Genomic DNA, 12,058 nt, shown 5'->3' with positions numbered 1-12,058 from the left:
AGAGTGGTCGTCTGTAACATCTTTGGTAAGCATTTAAAATGCTTCAAGAATGTAAATAACGTCAACACAACATGCATGAACAGTCACATGAACTCCCACCATCTGCTGCCTTGCAAAAAGTGCACCTGGGCTTCTTCTGCTACCTCTTCCTCTATATTCCTCCCTGTTTATGCAGTAGCCTCTGAGCACAGAGAAGCAGTTTTGTGTAGGCACAGTAGCACACATACTTCAGGCCCTTGAAAGTGTATGAGTGGCCAGAGCTTGCATAATATGCTTTAGAGGTGCTTGCCTGCCCCGCTGCCAGTGTGCTATCAGAAAGAATATTCAGCACAGCTGGGGATGTGATAACTGACTGACACATCTGACAATGTGGTTCTACTAACTTTTATAAAAGGGAACCAGACATGGACTTCACCTGACTTCTGCATCCCCATGACAGATTCCATTGATTAATTGGCACAATGACATTTCTTACATATGACTGATCATAGATTTACATCAAAGACCACACTGTGCCCTCAAGGTGCTGTTGCTGGTGATGCTACTTTCCTTTTCCTGCTTCCGCCATGTGTCATGTCAACCCAGGACGTGCTGTATCCATAACCCGCAGACCAGGTGTGGTTAAGCATGTCTCACCTAATAGCACACCCACCAGGGCCAGAAGACGGAAAACCACCTGCAAAACCAGCACCAGACTATCAGCACTGCAGAAGTCCCAGAACCGCCGCAACAGTACATCCCCTTTTAGAAGGGGCCCTAGGACCCTTAGGACCAGGTCGATTTGGATTCAGTCTGTGAAAATTTTTCACAAGTCGATCCGCATGGATATCAGCAGCAGGTACCCATGTCCTCTCCTCAGGACCATAACCACACCAATGTACTAAATACTGTACGGATCTCCTAACATGACAAGAGTCCACTATGCAACTTATCTCTAATTGACTATCTCCATCCACCAGAACCAGAGCTGGTGGAGATGAACCATTTCCTGAATCAACAAACATCTTTAAGAGAGATTTGGGAAATACATTAGTTATTTTCATAAAACTAAAAATTTCCAAACAAAAGGATACAGGATTAATTTTTTCAATGACTTTGAAAAGGCCAATAAATCGTGGGCCTAACTTGAAGGATTGTTGTTTGAGTTTTTGTTCTTAGTTGACAACCACACCAAGTCTCCCAGAAATTAGTCCCCTCGGAACGCCTATATCTGCTACCTGATTGAAATTTTGAACCATCCTCTGAAGGTTCTTCTAAATAACTTCCCACACCGCCTTGATATTAGAGGATAACTCATTCTCCTCTGGTACTTTCGACACCTTCTTGGAAAAGGGACCAAAACATGGAGGAAACCCGTAATTACAAAAGAAAGGTGACATTCCCATAGATTCCAACGATTTATTGTTCAGTTCAAATTCAGCCCAAGGTGAAAAAACCCTGACCAATCCTCCTGCTTCTCTAAGACATAACACCGCAAGTATTGTGCCAGACTCTGGTTACATCTCTCAGTTTGTCCACTAGTCTTTGGGTGATATGCCAAGGAAAAAGAGAGCTGAATTCCCAACCGAGAGCAAACAAAATGCCAGAACCTGGAAACAAACTGGACCCCAAGAACGAAGACGATATTTGCTGGTAACCCATGCAATCTCGCAATATGAGTAATGAACAATTTGGACAAAGTTTTAGCATTGGGAAGAGCCACAAAATTATGCATCTTGATAAAACGATCTACCACAACCCAGATGACAGTATTACCTTCAAGAAGAGGCTGATCTGTAATAAAGTCCATAGACAAATAAGTCCAAGGTCTTAGGGGTATCAGCAAATGCATCAACCTCCTGGCAGGGGCATTACGAGGCAATTTTTTTTGGCACAAACCTCACAAGAAGAGACAAAACTGAAAATCTCTCATTGTAATGATGGCCACCAAAAAATGCTTGTGAGTAATTATTGGATATTAATAATCCCCGGATAAGCAGCTAACACCAAACTATGTACTTCAGACAGCACCTGCAGCCTCAAATGAACTGGGACAAAACACTTCCCCATCGGAAGGCTCCTGTGCCTTATGGACCTGCTTCTCCAAATCTAGTGAAACTGCTGACATTACAACTCCCACAGAAAGAATGGGCACAGGGGGTTTGTCTAAAACCACCGGGACAAAACTTCTGTAAAGAGCATCGGCTTTATCATTTTTATTGCCAGGACGATATGTAACCGTAAAGTCAAAGTGTGAAAAAACAGGGACCACCGCGCCTGTCTTGGGCTAAGTCTTTTGACTGATTCTAAGTAGATCAGGTTCTTGTGGTCTTAAAAACTGTCATCTTACGCCTAATAAATTTCAAATTAAAATTGGCGAACCCCAGAAACCTCTGAAGCACCTTCACATTCTCTGGAAGCACCCAGTCCCGCACCACCCGGACCTTTTCCAGATCCACCTTGAACCCTCTCCAGGTAATAATGTGATCTCTTGTATGGAAAAAAAAACACTTTTCCTTTTTTGAAAACAAATTATTATCGCACAATGCCTGGAGGACCTGACGAACATGAGAAATATGTGAATCAAAATCCGACGAAAAGATAAGAATATTGTTCAGGTATTCCAGAACAAAGTGGCCAATAAATTTATTGAGGACCTCATTGTACTGGAATACCGCATAATGTACTGGAAAACCGCAAGTGAAATCAATGCAGGGCCGCAAACCCCCATCTTTTTTCTTGATAAAGCAAAATCTGGTGGCTAGTGGGGAATTCGAGGGATGTATGTGCCCCTTTTTCAAGCTGTCCCAGATATAAACTTTCATAGATTGTCTGTCAGGCATAGTTAGATTGTACATATGGCTTTTTGGAAGTTTACAGTCTGGAACAAGTTCAATAGTGCAATACCCCTCTCTGTGAGGCAGTAACTTATCTGCCCACTCTGGAGCAAAAACATCTGTGAAATCAGCAATATATTCTGGTAATTCCTCAACTTACCTGGAAGGCACCCTTACAGAGATACAACCTGATTTACAGTACAGACTCCATTTAGAGATGTCTCCCTTCTCCCAATGCACCACAGGATTATGTAAATGCAACCATGGAAGGCCTAAGACTACCTGCATTGGAAGGGATTCAATAACATATGGAGTGATGATCTCGGTATGGAATAATCCGATCTTTAAGCATCTATGCGGAAAACAAAATTTCAAGCACTTCTGTGATAATGAAGAGGCATCAATGGCGGATACAGGAATGGGTGGATCCAGAGGTGTTATCTCCAACCATAAGCGTGTGACCGTCTCAGAATGGATTAGGCTGATACCAGCTCCACAATCAAGAAAAACTGTGATTAGATTACTATCACCTCCAAGAAGGATCTCAGTGGGTAGAACCAGCCTGGAGGATGCCATCCAAGCAGTCAGTGGCCCTTGTGGGACCTTCCCTCCCACCTTCAGGCCCCCTAATTCCTCTGACTGAGGCTGACAACGAGTACAATTCTGAACAAAATGTTACCATGCGGAGGTTGCTGGTCCTCCCGGGGCGGCGGTGTGCGGGGGCCCGTGGTTGGGGTGCATTCCCCCTGCTTGTTGTCCGGCTACCGGGGGCGCGGGTGCCTGGCTGGCGTGGTGCTGGTGGCATGCGGCTCCATGCGCGCACGCACCTGTAAGCGCAGTTGCCGTGCACGAGCTTCCTTTATTATGTTCTGTTGGGAGTTAGCTGTCTCCCTCTCTCCACCCCTGGGCGGAGGCTTTTGTTTAAAGGTTGGGCAGAGACTTGCAATCACTGCCAGTTATTGGTTTCGCACAGTGTGCTAGCTAGTCTGCCTCTGTTGGTCTCCTGCTTCTGTCAGATTGTCTGCTATACTTTGCTATTATCTGCCAGGTTTTTCCATCTGCCTCAGTTCTGCTTAGTATTGTTCATGTTGGTTATTTACATCTGCCTTTTTGTCAGTATTCTACCCTTTCTACCCAGGTACTCCAGTGTCCCTTTTTCGGTCCCTAGTGAGAGTAGGGACCACCACTCAGTTGCCCACCTGGGGTTAACCAGGAGTCGAGGCAAGCAGTCAGGGACAGGGGTTGTGGGTGAGATCTAGGGCACCCAGGCTGGCATATCACGGGTATTATATCCGGTAACACACCACCCTTTAGACTGTAACTTCTTCGCCCTCCTGATGTTTCAAACAAGTGAACCCAGTTGCATGGATTCCTCCACACCAGTAGGCATGAAAGAAGAAATAGCGGACAGCTCATTTTGCCTTTCTCTAATCCGTCAACCAACTCTGATAGCCAAGGACATGGCATCATCAAAGATGAGGGACATCGGATAGGCAACCAATAGATCTTTAATATTATTAACCAGACCACAGTAAAACTGGATTCACAAAGCAGGGTCATTCCACTGAGTTTCTGTTGCCTAAGAGCGGAATTTGGCACCAAAATCCTCAACAGGAGAGTCTCCCTGATGCAAACCTCTGATCTTTCCCCCTGCCAGTGACACCCTAGAGGGATCATCATAGATTAAACTTAGGGCAGAGAAAAAACTATCCACAGAGGATAAGGCTTCAGAGGAGGAAGGCAAGGAAAAAGCCCATGCCTGAGGGCCCCCTGCACCCTGGAAATGATGATACCCACTTTTTGCGACTCATCACCCAGGAAACAGGACATAACCTAAAAAAAACCTGCAGGACTCTCTAAAGGAAATAAATTTCTGCAAGTTCCCAGAAAATCGGTCACACCGATCAAGTTTAGGCTCTTTCCCTGGAGCCACCAAAATCAGATGCCACTGTTTAAGGTCAGCGACCTCAATCATCAGTACCCTTACCTGAGCTGACAACACCTCAACGGGATCCATCTCAGATGTAAACACAGATCCCACCGAGTAAGTATGGGCCATTGAATATGTCACGTCCACCCAGCAATCTGTATAAAAAACAATAATAAACCAAAATATGGGAACTCTTTACTTATCAAAATAACCTCAGAAATGGGGACCTGCCTAAACGCAAGCAATTTGTCCTGACAACCTCGGCCCTTAGTTAACCCTATATGGGACAGGGGAAACATAAGAAACACAATAGAAAACAAATACAAACTTAGCAGAGATGCAGCAGGCAAATGAATGATCCAGGAGCAAGCTCTGACTCAGACCACACTCACCACTGCGAGAAGATGGAGAACCACCTGCAAAACCAGCACCAGACTATCAGCACGGCAGCAATCCCAGAACCGCTGCAATATCATGTTTCCACGAGCAGCACTTTGTGTCCTCTAGGTGCCGTTGCTGCTGCTAGTGGTGGAACTGCTGCTGCTCTTGTCCTGCTTCCACCATGCTTCCTACTCCTCCTTCTCCCAAAATAAAAATAATCTAAAGTAAAGATACAGCTTTAGCTCTACAGCTTTTTCTTGGAGAAAGACCGTGCTTGGCTGTTCTGTTCACACAATAGAATTTGTTCTTTGCAAAATTTATGACATTGATTTTAAAATAACATATCTGCTATCTTGTGTAGCAATTTTTTGTATCTCTACAGCTGTTCCTTGGAGCAGGTCCTTACTTGAGTGTTGTCTTCACTTGGCAGAATTGATTCTTGCAAAATTTATGACATTGCTTTTAAAACAAGCAGCACATCTGCTTTTTTTCTTGGCACAATTTTTGACCTAGGAGACCTTATGTGGGCCTTTTTTTTATTTCAGTGTCACCCCTGTGCTATGATTAACCCCTATACCACTATACACTATTTTGATCAATTTTGAGGGGAAACATTGTTCACCAGATGAGTGACTATATTGCCATGCAATTTGGGTGGCTTTGGCTGCATTAGGGACCTTCTGTAGGGCAAATTATTGAACCTGTCTTTTACTTTCATTGACTTTAATGTGAGACAAAATCGACCTTCACGATTCATGATGATTTTTCGTGAAATCGGCCCATTACTGACACAAACCGATTATTCGACTAGTCGCTCATCACTATTCTTGTCAAAGAAAATGCCCAGTACACTTATTTTATGGTGGAACTGAAAATTTGTCACAGTAAACCAAATCTATATAAGGGAATGGTTCACTTGAGGCGGTCTTTTGGAGAGGTTTCACTATGGGTTACTCTACTATTATTGGATTTGATTATACTCTAGTCAACTACGTTTAATTAAATAACTGTCATGCATACAATCATGGCATTCCTGAATAAAATTGTCAGTTTGCGTTTTTATCTTATTATTTACGGAATTGTAAGCAATCCTTACTTATTAAGGTACATTTACGCTGCCAAATTTTCTGCCTGAAACGAGTGCCAATCAATGATATAGCAAGTCGAGCAGAGCTCATTCATTCTGCCTCCACTTACATGGAGCAATCATTGCCAATCTATGTGACTGAACAATTTTTGCAATAATTCAAGCACATACAGTTTCATTATTGTGCGAAAATGAGAAACAATGGTCTATTGTCATATTTTACTAAATTGGACTTTTATGAATTTAGTGATAGCATTCTTCTTAATTTTTTTAAATTAATCTAATTTAAGAAATGATTAATGTTATTTTTACTTTATTTTTTTTACTCCCTATTAGTGGACTTGAAATGGTGATCATCTGATTGCATGCAAAATATACTGCAGTAATCCAGTATTGCCGTATATTGTACTTTTCTTTCCAATGATTTTTATTGCTATTTTTAATGAGATAACATACAGGTATAATTAAGGTTGCGGACATCAGTATTAATTACAAAGGATAGATGATACATTGTTATACAGCATGTGGTCTGAGTATGCAGTTTTTTTTACATAAGTTTAACTGTAGCCTGTAATGCTCGGATTATTATATTAATAAAATTGTTAACATTTGAAGCAAGAAATTTTACTGGCATTCTATTAAGCCCTGCCACAGGCTCTCATCCTCTCTATTTTTGCTGCCCCCATTGAAATTAATGGGCAGCAGCATACTTGCATGGCCAGCACTGCATTTATTACTGAATGCTCTGGAATCTCATTCTTTGAATCAGAGAAGGTCCCAGCGGTCAGTCGCTAACTAATCAAAAAGTTATTCCCTATGCTGTGGATAGGGAATAACTTGTGATTCTGGGAATACCCATTTAATAGAAAGACATGCACTTCTTTCAGAAGGCTGCAGGCTGCCATAGTGACTAAACAGCAGCCTGCAATCTTAAGACAAGTGGACCGTTTGGATGAGAGCAGGGGTCTCCTTTCTGTGTTGGGCTATTTAATTGTACAGTACTTGTGGGGAAGGTGTTAAACATGGGACCCTGTACATTGGAGGTGTACATTGAAAATAACTCTCCTAGCGCAAATCTCTGACAAACATTGAAAATGCATTATGAATAAATCCTTAGCAATAAGCATTTATTTAGTATCTGCAATATCTTGTCACCTTTTACATTGAAGGAAGTGCAGTAAGGAAAATGTACTACAAATGGGACATAAGACTGTGCTGGTTATCACCTATCACTTCTCTGCCATATTATCATAATTGACCCATTGAAGCTATGTTGATGTAACACATGGAGTCAGCATCTGCTATAACCTTTTCAAAAGAAAGGAGAAGTTAATTGAGCCAGCAAGGCAGTACAACTTCCAGCAATAGCAAATGAAGCAGGAAGTTTAAGTCTATTGGAACTGCCTGCGTATCTCCTCAGTGCAGCAGACAGCTGTGCTTGATAACTCATATGCATTCAAGGCAGGCAACTGCGAATCCAACTTTGTACAGGGGAATGTCATGGTTCAATGCATCTTCAGCAAGGCGCAGGCTAAAAGTTAAGTAAATGCAAAGTTACATTAAATTGTATTGACTTGTTTGATATTTATATAGAAAAGAGCAAACCGACCTGAAGTTTTCAGCAGAGATAATCACAGAGTATCTTCCAGCATTCAGTATATTTTAGAATGCATTTTAGTCAGAATCGAATCCTGTTCTTTTCAGTTGACGTCATTTAAGTCAACACTAAATCTTTGATACTGAAAAAAAAGGATAACTGCCATTGACAAATATTCCTATCATCAAATGCAATCCAGAATTATAAAGTAAGTAAAAGAGGTGCTCATGCAATTAGGATTAATCTACTAGTAAAATAAAAAAAATTTTGGAACATTTTTAATTTAGTGCAAATTGAGAATTTGTCTAGTATATAGAAAGATAGATCAGAACTTTTTATTATTGGGTTCTGCCCTTTCAAAATTAAGAAACATAAACTTCCTATTCCAGGGGATCCAGCTTCAGAAAGTCAAGGCAGGGGTTGGTACAAAGATAGGTAAAACAAAGTCAAGCTATGGTGTCCCATCTTGATAGTAATGCTACTGCTCCAGACGGGGCTTCACACTGCCCACCGGAAGGATAAAGTGCGGAGGTGGCCCATGCTAGCCTGCAGCTGATATTTGCCTATCCTTGCAGGTACACAGAGCAACTGGGATACAGATAGCCACTGATATTCACTTACTTAAAACTAATTTCGTCTTTTGATCAGCATGAAACGTGCCATTTCTGCCCTGTGTGAAGAATTGCTAGAGACTAGGAATGTTAATCAGCAAAAAATTTCAGTTTATCTTGGACAGCTAGTACAAAGATCTTTTGTGGTATCGTAACAGGTCACATGGTAGGTGCCCAATACCAGGATATGACACAGCAGATGCAGTAACCAATGGAATAGAAATGAGTAAGCAATTACATTTTTATCTTAAGTTTTCTAGACACAAGCTTCTATTTTTTTGCCATTGTGGCTCCCCCCTCAAAAGGAAGAAAATGTAAACACAAAGTTGTACGTACCCCAAAATGATGCCAATTAAAGCTACAGCTTGCTCCACAAAAAAGCCCTTATATAGCTTCATTGAAGAAAAATGGCAATACAGTGCAGTTTTATATTTATTTTATTATTGGCTTAATCACACTGAGCTGAAAAGTAAAAGTTACATGACATTTTCAACACAAAGGGAGTGCCATAAAACTAAACTCATAAAAGAATGGTGGAATAGCAAAAAGAGAGAGGTCTATAGGATCTGGGCTCAGATCAGTAAGGAAAGGCTTGTATAACAAGGATGTAGTCTTTTTCAGGGAATTTCAGTTGAAGAATAATTCTTTTGAACCAGTTTGGACTTCTATTATAATCTTTGTGCTTTATTACAAATCTAAGGCAGGTAACCAGTCTGTTATAGGCTAGGAAGTCAATATTGATATAATGTCCAGCTTCAACCACTACAGGGCAATAGTAGGGAAGAGATGATAGATAACGGTTTTCTGCTATGGACTGATCTAGTTATGTTACACACGATGGGACAATTTAAAAAAAAAATGGGAGGCTCATAATTCAGCTTATAGCTTTGAGCTTCCAGTTTGGCTCCAGATCTGACAAGAGATAGGCCCTACATGACGAGAGAAAGATGATGCATGTGCTGATGTGATTTACTGATATATGTGACTAGATGATCTACCCGGCTTTGCCTAGGTTAATTTGGTACAGGTTGTTTGCATGGAAAATTTTCATGAAGTCATGGTTACTTCAGAGGAATCAAGGAATAAAATATGTATACACATAGGGGAGCATTAGATTCTCCTCAGACTGCATGTACTGATGTCGCTCTGCAGAATGTGCCACCCCTCCCATTCTCCTCACTTTTTACCCTTAAAGCTAACACCCCTTTTATTCCATACTGGAGGTTGCAGCCCTTTCTTAGCCTTAAAGGCATGCTCCATCCCTACAGTCCATGCCACTTTCTTATGTACTTTACAGCCTTTCAGTATATTCACACAGAGGTCAGTTAGAATGTCCTCAGTATATACACATAGAGGTGAGGTAGATTCTCCTCAGTATATACACACAGAGATCAGTTGGATTGTTGTGCCAAATTTCAATCTTGTACAACATCGGGAAGTTACATTACATAGAGGTGCACTTACTTTTGCACTTAGCATTGAATAATCAAGTAGTAACCCTTTACTTTAACTATTTAGGACCTAAAGAATGCTCGTGCCAATTTTCCCATTTGTACGAAACCGGGAAGTTACATTACATAGAGGTGCACTTACCTTTGCACTTAGCATTGAATAATCAAGTTTTGACCCCTTTATTTTTCCTATTTAGGACCTAAAGAGTGGTTGTGCCAAATTTCATGCTTGTACAACATCGAGAAGTTAGAGAATTAGTAACAAGTCAGTCAGTCAGTCAGTGAGGGCTTTCACCTTTATATATATAGATGATACGATCCTGACATGTGGATATGATAAAAGGCTGATATGGCTGGCTAATACAAGGTATACAGTGCATATCATATCATGAACAGTGACATTTTTGGCGCTAGCCTAATTGTAGGGAGGGTAACTGCTAATTTTTAGATAGATGCCAGATAGCCAGGTGTTATTTTTGTGCACTGTGCAAGGTGTTTACACTGTGAACATTTGTAGCATAAAGAAAGCATTAAAACTGGCTAATGCCAGAGTTAAAGAAAAGTTTCATTGTGAGATTGAGTTCCCTTGCATGTGGTGCCCATCTAATGAGGAAAATGGTGGTGATCCTAGCATGACTGAAGCCCTGATGTGACACTTCCTGAAGTGTTGGAATAGAATTTGATACCAGCAGGGTAGTGTAAGAATCAATTTGCATAAATTACTTGTTGGAAGTGGTTGTAATGACCTCATATGTAGTTATTCATATTTCCATCTGTTTCAGTTGTACATTTGGTTAGTTTTTTGCTGTATGTTTTCATGAGGGATCCATGAGGGCAGCTGAGCGTACTTACTCCCGTCCTCTGCAGTGATCTGGTCCAGGAAAGACCTGACGCAGCTTTCTGCACATGCGCACCAGACATATGATGTCACTCGCACACACAGAACGCTGAAAGGCCCAGGAGATTTGAAATCTCCTAGCTCCTGGCTATTGAAGGTAGCCGGAAGACAGTAGATGTCACCGGTGACCTGTCCCCGGGCCCGTGATCACCATTATTTAATGGATAATGGTAATCACGTAAAAGTGATTTGCCCACACGATTGTAACATCCGGCTACCAAAGGTTGACGAGAGCCTGGAACAGTGACCGGTGGTCCCCAGTCACATGATAAAAAGGTAGCAATCTACTTTGGGCCGATCTCACAAAAGCGGATAGGAATTGTGGATTCTGCAAGTGTTTGATACACATTGTGTTACACATTTCAGCTCACAATTACGTATTTCACTTGCAGAAAATAGAACACAGCAGGCTCTATTTTACCGTGGATGTCCGCGACTTAAAGCCCATTGTGCTCCTTGGTCGCGAATATAGCCACAGCCCATAGGCAACTACATTGTGTACGGGCTGCCGATACCCACATCATCGCTAAGCGATGGCATGGGAAATATAAATAAAAAAGGTGTACTGCTCATGACCACCTGTATGAGTACGCAGTTATGCGCAGTACATTATGTGTCCGTACGCAAGGCCATGGCTGAGCTCAGGGCTGGGATCCGCTGTGGGCCTCTGCAAGTGGATTCTGCATACGGCCATGTGAGCCTGGCATTATTCAGATCGCTACCTGTAATACGTAATTTACAAAAAGCCCCGGGAATGCTTGCCTTCCTGCAGTTCCAGGAGCAGCTTGTTGAGCGCCTTCTGTGTGAAACCACCACATCTCAGCAAAATTACGAAGCCTCACAGAGCGACACTTTTTACACCCCATCCCTGCCCCTAAGGTCAAGAAATACTCCCCAAAAAAGAATGGGAGGAGGAGGGTTGCCTGATTTTATTGCCCCATGTACCCACTCCAACTGGGCCTCCGTAATTACCCCTGTTGTCGGGTATACCACACAGTTTACATTATTATTATTTTACCTAAGATTTAGGGAATGCCAAAGGGGGCGGGGGGGGGGGAATTATTTATAGGGAGTAAATTTCTTTTCTGTGCAATGGGGCCTGGAATTTATTCAGTTGTGGCCTGAAATCTAATGGGTGTTCCCTCCTTTATAGACCTAGCCTTGTGTCCTGTAAGCAGATTAGAGCCACAGCAAGTATGTTTCTGAACAAAGGACAAACACGGGTATCCATTTTCGTGTGAAATTCTTCACTTTTATGTGTGCTGTACAAAAAATACTGTTTTTAAA

Source organism: Eleutherodactylus coqui, chromosome 10 (genome assembly GCF_035609145.1).
Source record: "Eleutherodactylus coqui strain aEleCoq1 chromosome 10, aEleCoq1.hap1, whole genome shotgun sequence".
NCBI lineage: Eukaryota > Metazoa > Chordata > Amphibia > Anura > Eleutherodactylidae > Eleutherodactylus > Eleutherodactylus coqui.
This window is presented reverse-complemented; position numbering follows the sequence as displayed.